The 13944-nt window shown below is 47.3% G+C and overlaps 1 protein-coding gene across 1 annotated transcript in view; it reads right to left on the bottom strand.

Moving 5' to 3' along the window:
* The window catches only part of ITFG1 (integrin alpha FG-GAP repeat containing 1), a 402294-nt gene that overhangs the window by 189089 nt on the left and 199261 nt on the right, over window positions 1-13944 (bottom strand). The window lies entirely within an intron of this gene.

Genomic DNA, 13944 nt, shown 5'->3' on the forward strand with positions numbered 1-13944 from the left:
GAGTCCGTAGTGGATGCTGGGGTTCCTGAAAGGACCATGGGGAATAGCGGCTCCGCAGGAGACAGGGCACAAAAGTAAAGCTTTTACAGGTCAGGTGGTGTGTACTGGCTCCTCCCCCTATGACCCTCCTCCAGACTCCAGTTAGGTACTGTGCCCGGACGAGCGTACACAATAAGGGAGGATTTTGAATCCCGGGTAAGACTCATACCAGCCACACCAATCACACCGTACAACTTGTGATCTAAACCCAGTTAACAGTATGATAACAGAGGAGCCTCTGAAAGATGGCTTCCTAAACAATAACCCGAATTAGTTAACAATAACTATGTACAAGTATTGCAGATAATCCGCACTTGGGATGGGCGCCCAGCATCCACTACGGACTCCGAGAAATAGAATTATCGGTAAGTAAATTCTTATTTTCTCTATCGTCCTAAGTGGATGCTGGGGTTCCTGAAAGGACCATGGGGATTATACCAAAGCTCCCAAACGGGCGGGAGAGTGCGGATGACTCTGCAGCACCGAATGAGAGAACTCCAGGTCCTCCTTTGCCAGGGTATCAAATTTGTAAAAATTTACAAACGTGTTCTCCCCTGACCACGTAGCTGCTCGGCAGAGTAGTAATGCCGAGACCCCTCGGGCAGCCGCCCAAGATGAGCCCACCTTCCTTGCGGAATGGGCCTTAACAGATTTAGGCTGTGGCAGGCCTGCCACAGAATGTACAAGTTGAATTTTGTTACAAATCCAACGAGCAATCGACTGCTTAGAAGCAGGTGCACCCAACTTGTTGGGTGCATACAGTATAAACAGCGAGTCAGATTTTCTGACTCCAGCCGTCCTTTAAATGTATATTTTTAAGGCTCTGACAACGTCCAACAACTTGGAGTCCTTCAAGTCGTCTGTAGCCGCAGGCACTACAATAGGCTGGTTCAGGTGAAACGCTGATACCACCTTAGGGAGAAAATGCGGACGCGTCCGCAGCTCTGCCCTATGTCGAATGGAAAATTAAATAAGGGCTTTTATAAAACAAAGCCGCCAGTTCAGATACTCTCCCGGCCGAAGCCAGGGCCAGTAACATAGTCACTTTCCATGTGAGATATTTCAAATCCACCTTCTTTAGTGGTTCAAACCAATTTGATTTGAGGAAATCTAAAACTACATTTAGATCCCACGGTGCCACCTTAGGCACCACAGGAGGCTGTATATGCAGTACTCCTTTGATAAAAATCTGGACCTCAGGGACTGAGGCCAATTCTTTTTGGAAGAATATTGATAGGGCCGAAATTTGAACCTTAATAGATCCCAATTTGAGACCCATAGACAATCCTGATTGCAGGAAATGTAGGAAAACGACCCAGTTGAAATTCCTCCATCGGAGCACTCCGCTGCTCGCACCACGCAACATATTTTCGCCAAATACGGCGATAATGCTTCGCGGTGACTTCCTTCCTTGCCTTTATCAAGGTAGGAATGACTTCTTCTGGAATGCCTTTTCCTTTTAGGATCTGGCATTCAAAACGCCATGCCGTCAAACGCAGCCGCGGTAAGTCTTGAAAAAGACAAGTACCCTGCTGAAGCAGGTCCCTTCTCAGAAGTAGAGGCCACGGAGCGTCCGTGACCATCTCTTGAAGTTCCGGGTACCAAGTCCTTCTTGGCCAATCCGGAGCCACTAGTCTTACTCCACTTTGCCGTATAATCCTCAATACCTTTGGTATGAGAGGCAGAGGAGGAAACACATATACCGACTGGTACACCCAAGATGTTACCAGCGCGTCCACAGCTATTGCCTGCGGATCTCTTGACCTGGCGCAATACCTGTCCAGTGTTTTGTTGAGGCGAGACGCCATCATGTCCACCATTGGTTTTACCCAACGGTTTAATAGCATGTGGAAAACTTCTGGATGAAGTCTCCACTCTCCCGGGTGAAGGTCGTGTCTGCTGAGGAAGTCTGCTTCCCAGTTGTCCACGCCCGGGATGAATACTGCTGACAGTGCTATCACGTGATTCTCCGCCCAGCGAAGGATCCTGGCAGCTTCTGCCATTGCCCTCCTGCTTCTTGTGCCGCCCTGTCTGTTTACATGGGCGACTGCCGTGATGTTGTCCGACTGGATCAACACCGGTCTTCCTTGAAGCAGAGGTTCCGCCTGGCTTAGAGCATTGTAGATTGCTCTTAGTTCCAGAATGCTTATGTGAAGAGACTTTTTCAGGCTCGACCACACTCCCTGGAAATTTCTTCCCTGTGTGACTGCTCCCCAGCCTCTCTGGCTGGCACCCGTGGTCACCAGGATCCAATCCTGCATGCCGAATCTGCGGCCCTCCAATAGATGAGCCTCCTGCAACCACCACAGAAGGGATACCCTTGTCCTCGGCGACAGGGTTATCCGCAGGTGCATCTGAAGATGCGACCCTGACCATTTGTCCAACAGATCCCTTTGCATGGAATCTGCCGAAAGGGATTGCTTCGTAAGAAGCTACCATTTTTTCCCAGGACTCTTGTGCATTGATGTACAGACACCTTTCCTGGTTTTAGGAGGTTCCTGACCAGGTCAGATAACTCCTTGGCTTTTTCTTCGGGAAGAAAAACCTTTTCTGAACTGTGTCCAGAATCATCCCCAGGAACAGCAGACGAGTTGTCGGCATTAATTGGGATTTTGGAATATTCAGAATCCATCCGTGCTGCTTTAGCACCTCTTGAGATAGTGCTAAACCCATCTCTAGCTGCTCTCTGGACCTTGCCCTTATTAGGAGATCGTCCAAGTATGGGATAATTAATACGCCTTTTCTTCGAAGAAGAAATATTATCTCGGCCATTACCTTTGTAAAGACCCGAGGTGCCGTGGACAAACCAAACGGCAGCGTCTGAAACTGATAGTGACAGTTTTGTACAACGAACCTGAGGTACCCCTGTGTGAGGGGTAATTGGAACGTGGAGATACGCATCCTTGATGTCCAAGGATACCATAAAGTCCCCTTCTTCCAGGTTCGCTATCACTGCTCTGAGTGACTCCATCTTGAACTTGAACTTCTTTATGTACAGGTTCAAGGACTTCAGATTTAGAATAGGCCTTACCGAGCCATCCGGCTTCGGTACCACAAAAAGAGTGGAATAATACCCCTTCCCTTGTTGTAGAAGAGGTACCTTGACTATCACCTGCTGAGAATACAGCTTGTGAATGGCTTCCAAAACCGTCTCCCTTTCTGAGGGGGACGTTGGTAAAGCAGACTTCAGGAAACGGCGAGGTGGCTCTGTCTCTAATTTCAACCTGTACCCCTGAGATATTATCTGCAGGATCCAGGGATTTACCTGCGAGTGAGCCCACTGCGCGCTGTAATTCTTGAGACGACCGCCTACCGCCCCCGAGTCCGCTTGCGAAGCCCCAGCGTCATGCTGAGGCTTTTGTAGAAACCGGGGAGGGCTTCTGTTCCTGGGAAGGAGCTGCCTGTTGCTGTCTCTTCCCTCGTCCTCTGCCTCGTGGCAGATATGAATAGCCCTTTGCTCTCTTATTTTTAAAGGAACGAAAAGGCTGCGATTGAAAGGTCGGTGCCTTTTTCTGTTGGGGAGTGACTTGAGGTAGAAAGGTGGATTTCCCGGCCGTAGCCGTGGCCACCAAATCCGATAGACCGACCCCAAATAACTCCTCTACGCATCGCCTGTCCACTGTCGTGTCCATAAAGCTCTTCTGGCCGAAATGGACATAGCACTTACCCGTGATGCCAGTGTGCAGATATCTCTCTGTGCATCACGCATATAAAGAAATGCATCCTTTATTTGTTCTAACGACAGTAAAATATTGTCCCTGTCCAGGGTATCAATATTTTCGATCAGGGACTCTGACCAAACTACCCCAGCACTGCACATCCAGGCAGTCGCAATAGCTGGTCGTAGTATAACACCTGCATGTGTGTATATACCTTTTTGGATATTTTCCATCCTCCTATCTGATGGATCTTTAAGTGCGGCCGTCTCAGGAGAGGGTAACGCCACTTGTTTTGATAAGCGTGTTAGCGCTTTGTCCACCCTAGGAGGTGTTTCCCAGCGCTCCCTAACCTCTGGCGGGAAAGGGTATAAAGCCAATAACTTCTTTGAAATTAGCAGTTTTTTATCGGGGCACCCCACGCTTCATCACACACGTCATTTAATTCTTCTGATTCGGTAAAAACTACTGGTAGTTTTTTCACACCCCACATAATACCCTGTTTAGTGGTACCTGTAGTATCAGCTAAATGTAACATCTCCTTTATTGCCAAAATCATATAACGTGTGGCCCTTTTGGAAAATACGGTTGATTCGTCACCTTCACTACCGGAATCAGTGCCTGTGTCTGGGTCTGTGTCGACCGACTGAGGCAAGGGGCGTTTTACAGCCCCTGACGGTGTTTGAGGCGCCTGGACAGGCACTAAGTGAGTGTCCGGCCGCCTCATGTCGGCAAACGACTGCTTAAGCGAGTTGACGCTATCCCGTAATTCCACAAATAAAGGCATCCATTCTGGTGTCGACCCCCTAGAAGGTGACATCCTCATATTTGGCAATTGCTCCGCCTCCACACCAATAACGTCCTCATACATGTCGACACACACGTACCGACACACAGCAGACACACAGGGAATGCTCTATACGAAGACAGGACCCACTAGCCCTTTGGGGAGACAGAGGGAGAGTCTGCCAGCACACACCAAAAAGCGCTATATATGACAGGGATAGCCTTATGATTAAGTGCTCCCTTATAGCTGCTTTTATATTAATATATTGCCATTTATTTTGCCCCCCCTCTCTGTTATACCCTGTTTCTGTAGTGCAGTGCAGGGGAGAGACCTGGGAGCCTTCCTGACCAGCGGAGCTGTGACAGAAAATGGCGCCGTGTGCTGAGGAGATAGGCCCCGCCCCTTTTCCGGCGGGCTCGTCTCCCGCTATTTAGTACATTTAGGCAGGGGTAAATATCTCCATATAGCCTCTGGGGCTATATGTGAGGTATTTTTAGCCTTTTTAAAGGTTTACATTTGCCTCCCAGGGCGCCCCCCCCCAGCGCCCTGCACCCTCAGTAACTGCCGTGTGAAGTGTGCTGAGAGGAAAATGGCGCACAGCTGCAGTGCTGTGCGCTACCTTAAGAAGACTGCAGGAGTCTTCAGCCGCCGATTCTGGACCTCTTCTTGCTTCAGCATCTGTGAGGGGGCCGGCGGCGTGGCTCCGGTGACCATCCAGGCTGTACCTGTGATCGTCCCTCTGGAGCTTCATGTCCAGTAGCCAAGAAGCCAATCCATCCTGCACGCAGGTGAGTTCACTTCTTCTCCCCTCTGTCCCTCGTTGCAGTGATCCTGTTGCCAGCAGGAATCACTGTAAAATAAAAAACCTAAGCTAAACTCTCTAAGCAGCTCTTTATGAGAGCCACCTAGAATTGCACCCTTCTCGGCCGGGCACAAAAATCTAACTGGAGTCTGGAGGAGGGTCATAGGGGGAGGAGCCAGTACACACCACCTGACCTGTAAAAGCTTTACTTTTGTGCCCTGTCTCCTGCGGAGCCGCTATTCCCCATGGTCCTTTCAGGAACCCCAGCATCCACTTAGGACGATAGAGAAAAGTAGATTTCTACAAGGAGCGACAGGTTAAAGTACAAACCACTTGGGCCAGGACCAGTCATGCGGGGCGGACTTGTCCTATGCTGGGCGTCACCCCGCATGTCAGAGAAAATGATCATAGATGTGTGTTTTTTGCTCTCTTCCTCACTGCTCCTTATATAGGAGCTGCTCTCTTCCTCAGTCCTCCTCCTTATATTAGTTCTGCTCTCTTCCTCAGTCCTCCTCCTTACATTAGTTCTGCTCTCTTCCTCAGTTCTCCTCCTTACATTAGTTCTGCTCTCTTCCTCAGTCCTCCTCTTACATTAGTTCTGCTCTCTTCCTCAGTCCTCCTCCTTACATTAGTTCTGCTCTCTTCCTCAGTCCACCTCCTTACATTAGTTCTGCTCTCTTCCTCAGTCCTCCTCCTTACATTAGTTCTGCTCTCTTCCTCAGTCCTCCTCCTTACATTAGTTCTGCTCTCTTCCTCAGTCCTCCTCCTTACATTAGTTCTGCTCTCTTCCTCAGTCCTCCTCCTTACATTAGTTCTGCTCTCTTCCTCAGTCCTCCTCTTACATTAGTTCTGCTCTCTTCCTCAGTCCTCCTCTTACATTAGTTCTGCTCTCTTCCTCAGTCCTCCTCCTTACATTAGTTCTGCTCTCTTCCTCAGTCCTCCTCTTACATTAGTTCTGCGCTCTTCCTCAGTCCACCTCCTTACATTAGTTCTGCTCTCTTCCTCAGTCCTCCTCCTTACATTAGTTCTGCTCTCTTCCTCAGTCCTCCTCCTTACATTAGTTCTGCTCTCTTCCTCAGTCCTCCTCCTTACATTAGTTCTGCTCTCTTCCTCAGTCCTCCTCCTTACATTAGTTCTGCTCTGTTCCTCAGTCCTCCTTCTTACATTAGTTCTGCTCTCTTCCTCAGTCCTCCTCCTTACATTAGTTCTGCTCTCTTCCTCAGTCCACCTCCTTACATTAGATCTGCTCTCTTCCTCAGTCCTCCTCTTTATCTAGGAGCTGCTCTCTCCCTCAGTCCTCCTCCATACATTGAAGCTGCTCTCTTTCTATAAGGTTACAATGGAGCTGCTTTATTCCTCTATCCTCCTTCATACATACTGTAGCAGACACTCGCTTTCAATAAAGGTTACAAAAGAGCTGGTTTCTTCCTACGTTTTACATTGGAGCTGCTCTCTACCACAGTCCTCTTTTCATTATAGCTGCTCACTTCCTCACTCCTTCTCCTTACATCAAAGCTGCTCTCTTCCACAGTCCCCCTCCCTACTTCAGAGCAGCTCTCTTCCTCAGTCCTTCTCTTTACATAGGAGCTACTCTGTTCCTCAGTCCTTCTCTTTACACAGGAGCTGCTCTCTTGCTGAGCCCTATTCATTACATAGAAGCTGCACTCTTGCTCAGCCCTATTCTCTATATAGGAGCTGCTCTCTTGCTGAGCCCTATTCTCTATATAGGAGCTGCTCACTTGCTGAGCCCTATTCTTTACATAGAAGCTGCTCTGGCTCAGCCCTATTCTTTACATAGGAGCTGCCCTATTTACATAGGAGCGGCTCTCTGGCTCAGCCCTATTCTTTACATAGAAGCTGCTCTCTTGCTGAGCCCTATTCTTTACATAGGAGCGGCTCTCTTGCTCAGCCCTATTCTTTACATAGGAGCTGCTCTCTTCCTGAGCCCTATGCTTTACATAGAAGCTGCTCTCTGGCTCAGCCCTATTCTTTTCATAGGAGCTGCTCTCTTGCTGAGCCCTATTCTTTTCATAGGAGCTGCTTTCTTGCTAAGCCCTATTATTTTCGGGTCTAGGACTCAAGGTCGACACCACTTAGGTCGACATGGATAAAAGGTCGACATGAACAAGGTCGACATTGACAAAATGTCGACATGGGCAAAATTGACATGGAAAAATGTTGACGTGAGTTTTTTTTGTTTTTGTGGTGTTGTTTTCTCCGTAATGTGACCGGGAACCCCAATTAGTGCACCGTGTCTGCAAGCCATGTTTCGGGCAAGGTTACCGTTTCCAATTGTAGTCCACGTGGATCGTAAAGTATGAAAATGTAAACAAAAAGAAAAAAATGTGAAAAACTCATGTTGACCTTTTTCCACGTCGACCTATTCCTAGTGTCGACCAATTGGTGTCGACATAAGTGGTGTCGTCTTGGAGTAGGGATACCTCATTTACATAGGAGCGGCTCTCTTGCTCAGACCTATTCTTTTCATAGGAGCTGCTCTCTTGCTGAGCCCTATTCTCTACATAGGAGCTGCTGTCTTGCTGAGCCCTATTCTTTACATACTGTAGGAGCTGTTCTCTTGCTCAGTCCTATTCATTACACAGGAGCTGCTCTCTTGCTGAGCCCTATTCATTACATAGAAGCTGCTCTCTTGCTCAGCCCTATTATTTACATAGGTGCTGCTCTCTTGCCGAGCCCTATTCTTTACATAGCAGCGGCTCTCTTGCTCAGCCCTATTCTTTACATAGGAGCTGCTCGCTTGCTGAGCCCTATTCATTACATAGGAGCTGCTCGCTTGCTGAGCCCTATTCATTACATAGGAGATGCTCTCTGGCTCAGCCCTATTCTTTACATAGGAGCTGCTCTCTTGCTGAGCCCTATTCTTTACATAGGAGCAGTTCTCTTGATTCAACCTATTCTTTTCATAGGAGCTGCTCTCTTGCTGAGCCCTATACTTTTCATAGGAGCTGCTCTCTTGCTCAGCCCTATTCTTTACATAGGAGCTGTTCTCTGGCTCAGCCCTATTCTTTACATAGGAGCTGCTCTCTTGCTGAGCCCTATTCTTTACATAGAAGCTGCTCTCTGGCTCAGCCCTATTATTTTCATAGGAGCTGCTCTCTTGCTGAGCCCTATTCTTTTCATAGGAGCTGCTTTCTTGCTAAGCCCTATTCTTTACATAGGAGCTGCTCTCTTGCTAAGCCCTATTCTTTACATAGGAGCTGCTCTCTGGCTGAGCCCTATTCTTTACATAGGAGCTGCTCTCTGGCTCAGCCCTATTCTTTACATAGGAGCGGCTCTCTTGCTGAGCCCTATTCTTTACATAGGAGCAGTTCTCTTGATTCAACCTATTCTTCTCATCGGGGCTGCTCTCTTGCTCAGCCCTATTCTTTTCATAGGAGCTGCTCTCTTGCCCAGCCCTATTATTTACATAGGAGCTGCCCTCTTGCTGAGCCCTATTCATTACATAGGAGCTGCTCTCTTGCTGAGCCCTATTCTTTACATAGGAGCTGCTCTCTTGCTCAGCCCTATTATCTACATAGAAGCTGCTCTCTTGCTGAGCCCTATTCTTTACATAGGAGCGGCTCTCTTGCTGAGCCCTATTCTTTACATAAGAGCTGCTCTCTTGCTGTGCACTATTATTTACACAGGAGCAGTTCTCTTGATTCAACCTATTCTTTACATAGGAGCTGCTCTCTTGCTCAGCCCTATTCTTTTCATAGGAGCGTCTCTCTTGCCCAGTCCTATTATTTACATAGGATCGGCTCTCTTGCTCAGACCTATTCTTTTCATAGGAGCTGCTCTCTTGTTCAGACCTATTCTTTACATAGGAGCTGTTCTCTTACTCAGCCCAATTATTAACATAGGATCGGCTCTCTTGCTCAGACCTATTCTTTTCATAGGAGCTGCTCTCTTGTTCAGCCCTATTATTTACATAGGAGCTGCTCTCTGGCTGAGCCCTATTCTCTATATAGAAGCTGCTCTCTTGCTGAGCCCTATTCTTTACATAGGAGCTGCTCTCTGGCTCAGCCCTATTCTTTACATAGGAGTGGCTCTCTTGCTGAGCCCTATTCTTTACATAGGAGCAGTTCTCTTGATTCAACCTATTCTTCTCATCGGGGCTGCTCTCTTGCTGAGCCCTATTCTTTTCATAGGAGCTGCTCTCTTGCCCTGCCCTATTATTTACATAGGAGCGGCCCTCTTGCTGAGCCCTATTCATTACATAGGAGCTGCTCTCTGGCACAGCCCTATTCATTACATAGGAGCTGCTCTCTGGCTCAGCCCTATTCTTTTCATAGGAGCTGCTCTCTTGCTGAGCCCTATTCTTTTCATAGGAGCTGCTCTCTTGCTGAGCCCTATTCTTTACATAGGAGCTGCTCTCTTGCTCAGCCCTATTATCTATATAGAAGCTGCTCTCTTGCTGAGCCCTATTCTTTACATAGGAGCGGCTCTCTTGCTGAGCCCTATTCTTTACATAAGAGCTGCTCTCTTGCTGTGCACTATTATTTACACAGGAGCAGTTCTCTTGATTCAACCTATTCTTTACATAGGAGCTGCTCTCTTGCTCAGCCCTATTCTTTTCATAGGAGCGGCTCTCTTGCCCAGTCCTATTATTTACATAGGATCGGCTCTCTTGCTCAGACCTATTCTTTTCATAGGAGCTGCTCTCTTGTTCAGACCTATTCTTTACATAGGAGCTGCTCTCTTGCTCAGCCCTATTCTTGACATAGGAGCTGCTCTCTTGCTCAGCCCTATTCTTGACATAGGGAGCTGTTCTCTTGCTCAGCCCTATTCTTGACATAGGAGCTGCTCTCTTGCTCAGCCCTATTATTTACATAAGAGCTGCTCTCTTGCTCAACCCTATTCTTTACATAGGAGCTGCTCTCTTGCTCAGCCCTATTCTTTACATAAGAGCTGCTCTCTTGCTCAGCCCTATTATTTACATAGGAGCGGCTCTCTTGCTGAGCCCTACTACTCACTATGGGGCTGATTCTGAGTTCCGATAGAGGCAAACTGCGCATGCACAGCGTCTACTTTGTGGCTTGCGTGACCTTACACATTGCGGGTGTAATATGGATTAACAGCGGCGGGCATTCACCCGACATTAGGGGGCCGGGTGGGACTGTTTTCGGGGCGGCTACGCGACCTCACACAGAGCCACTCCGATTAAAGAAATGGTAGCTGATTTCCTGACAGCGCAGCCAGGGTTCAACCTTCGCGTAATTGCGGACACATCGGGAGGCGGGCCGTCACACATTCAGGGCGGCCCCCAACATATGATGGACGCAGATCTGGATGCGTATGAATCTGAATCAGCCCCTATGTCTAGTCCTGGTCTTTCTCAGCCCTCAATATAATGAATCTCTGCTCTGCCTCGTGAAGGCCAGTCAGCGCACTTCCTTTTCTCTTTAGATTAGTCCCAGTGACAAGAATACAAACTGTCTCTTCCAGTTTAAACGTTGTAAACAATTCAACCACATAAGTGAAAGGATTTAAATCCATTGCATCAAGACAAACCTCCAGAGAATAATGAAACCATTAAATGTCAAATGTGACATGATAGCGGGCAAGGAATATTCTCTTCCAAAACAATAAAAATTATTTACAAGGCCTAAAAATAGGAGTATAGCTGAAGGGTAACGGCCATCCACCCATGGGGATTCTGCAGAACAACCGCTCAATGTTTAAGAGGTTGCACACATACTGTACACAAGAGCATTAATGTAGAATGAATAAAACAGTTACAGGGCTATATGTGAGTTTCCAGTATACATCTGACTAAATAACACCTTTATTTAAATCCATTACAATATAATAAGAGCACCTATTTATATCTAGGTGTAAAAAAAACTGCTTGTTCAGCATGTAATATGAAAATCAGCAGTCTCAATTTATGGGCGCACAAGATGACCATCGCTGACCATTCATCAAGGGCTTAAAGACCTTCTCAGCCTTACAAAGCTATACAGTCATACAACTTGGACCAAGGCAGTAGTCCCTGCTACTAAACCAGGTGGAAAGGACACAAGCACTTCATACATTGTAGTTTCAACTCGCTAACACAAAAAGTAAGTTTTAGCTAAAAGTACTCAGATGAGGAAATGTTGTTCCTGTGTTTCATGAATGGACCTGATTACACTAATGAGCCATCTGAGTACCAGCTCAGTTGAAAACTGTTGGACAAAAAAAGGGCTTGTAAAGATTCATGGATGTGCAGACAGATACCAAACTCAGACGTCATCAAATCAACTAGAAGATGAAAAACAAAGCGGAGAAGGGCGAATTCACCAGAATGAAAAGGAGGAGTGTATAGAAAAAAAGAAAGAGTAATTTATTAAGCATTCTAGCACACAATTACTGAAGCCGTGTAAATGGATTGGCTCAGGTCCTGTGAGCTGATACCACATTGCATTTATTCATGATATGGTCGAAGTGATGGTAACGGATGGTGACGATACATAGGGTTAAAATTAAAGATGAGCGGGTTCGGTTTTACTCGGATTTACCCGAATCTGCTTATTGGCTATCGGACGTCACGTGTTTTGGTTAGCCAATAAGAAAAATCCAAAAAATAAGAAATGGCGATAATTCTGGCGTAAAGATTCGAGTAAATCCGAAACCCGCTCATCTCTAGTTAAAATTGGACTCCAACGTTATGGATACTCCCAGACAGATAAAATGTTATATATTTATATCTCTGTATCTATACACACAAACACACTAGATGTTGTCCCTAACACTGTAATATATCTGACTCTCTCTTTCCTCCTGACTCTCCATCACCCACCCACCACTGTTTTTAACCTAGTCTCCCACCCCAGTGGCGCAGAAGGGGGGTGGGGGTGGTGGGGGGGTGCGACTGGTGCACTTTACCCAGGCCTGTCGAAGGTTCCCAAGTCATGCTCCCCCCCTTTTCCCATTGTGGACAGCACCTACAGTGGGGAGAGCGAGAAATGACTGCTGCAGCAGCAGGCTCTCTCCCCATTCCAGCACACATGCTGCTGTGTGCTGGGCTATGGAGAGAGGCAGCTGCAGAATCTCATGTGTAATGTGAGGGGGGGGGGGGGATCAATCACCTGTGACGACCTGCCTGCCTGCTGCCGCCGGTGCCTATCAGGCCCCATGCTGGCGCCCACCGTGCTGCCACGACAGTACCTAACTATTTTTATACTTCCTAAAGAGGGGGGTTGAGCACACGTCCCTGCATTATCCACGCCCCTCTGAATACCTGGGCCTGGCAGCTGCCGGCGCCCAAGTCCCTCCCATCTATTTCTCTTATCAGCACTCAACTGTTTTATATAGATATCCTTAGCAATCCCTTCCTTCCTTTTCATCTTTATATTTGTACTTTTTGGGATGTCCTTACCTTTTCTCCACTACATAGTTCTCTGTATATGGCCTGTGTATCCCTGTTGGCGTTTTTATTTCCTCTATACCAGAGGTTCCCAAACTGTGTGCCGTGGCTCCCTGGGGTGCCTCGGGACACTTGCAGGGGTGCCCCGGGTTGGTGGTCCAGGACCAATTCAAATTATTCATGGTCAATATAATAGGCAAAACCAGTGCTGGTGGCTGCCAGTCATAAAATATGTGGCCAAACAGAAGCAAATCTTGTCCCTCAGCACACAACTGACCCTAAGGATGACATATAAACGCGATCTACTTAATGTAATATTTCTTTCTAAATTTCTCAATAAGAAATTTTTGGCCTAGGGGTGCCGTGAAAAAAATTCTGATAATCTAGGGTGCCGTGATTCAAAAAATTTGGAAACCACTGCTCTATACAGTTACGCATGTCTGGTTGAGGACAAACTTGCGATGCTGGTAATGGGTGATTATCAGCAATGTCTTTGTTGTCCTCACAGGGTGGTGTGTGATGAGTAAGTATGGGATATAATAGAAGTGTTTGGAGACTGTAGATGTGTGTTACGTCGAAGCTCTCTGCAAGTGACATCACTGACACTGGTGGGAGGGGACATCGTTCAGACCAGCTGCCATCAAATGATGACATCACTTTTTTTATCACTCTTCAGAGTCATATTTCATAAACAAATAGTATATTTACAACTAAATGCCCAAAAGCACAAACATTGGCTAGTGCCCTGCCTAAGACAGACAGTCACCCTGCTACTTAATATATATCTACCTCCAAGACACAACAGCTCTGTATAGTGTGGAGGCATTGTGAGCATGCTCGTTGAGTTCTCTAGCACTAGTGGTCAGTTTTGGGTGGGACTATCAAAGGAACTCCGGACTGTGGGGGAGAAGTGACCATCAAAAGCAAGTGGGTGTCTCCTGGAAGCCTTCTTAGATTAGCCAGCACCAGAAAATATCTATCCTGCATGTGAAGCCATGGCTGTCTTTTCGTATGGGCTCAATGGGCACGAGTCCATTGAGCTGATAGCTGAGGTCCCCTCTTTCCAGGGGTACCAGATTTTTGAAAAGCGGCCCTAAGGATCCTGAGATATCTGACTTCTAAGCAGTGGTCCCCATCCAAGCCTGTTATTTACTCTTCCCAGCCAGATATCTCGGGTTCTGTCTGACTTAAGAGTTTTTCTGAGAGTATACTCAAAAAGCTGGGGATCTCCCTTTTCGGAGGACACTGGCAGCTTGTCTCTACTATGCCCAGAACCAGAGCTATCAGCATTCAAGCAGCTGGTCCCTGC

Source organism: Pseudophryne corroboree, chromosome 11, assembly GCF_028390025.1.
Source record: "Pseudophryne corroboree isolate aPseCor3 chromosome 11, aPseCor3.hap2, whole genome shotgun sequence".
Classification (NCBI taxonomy): Eukaryota; Metazoa; Chordata; class Amphibia; order Anura; family Myobatrachidae; genus Pseudophryne; species Pseudophryne corroboree.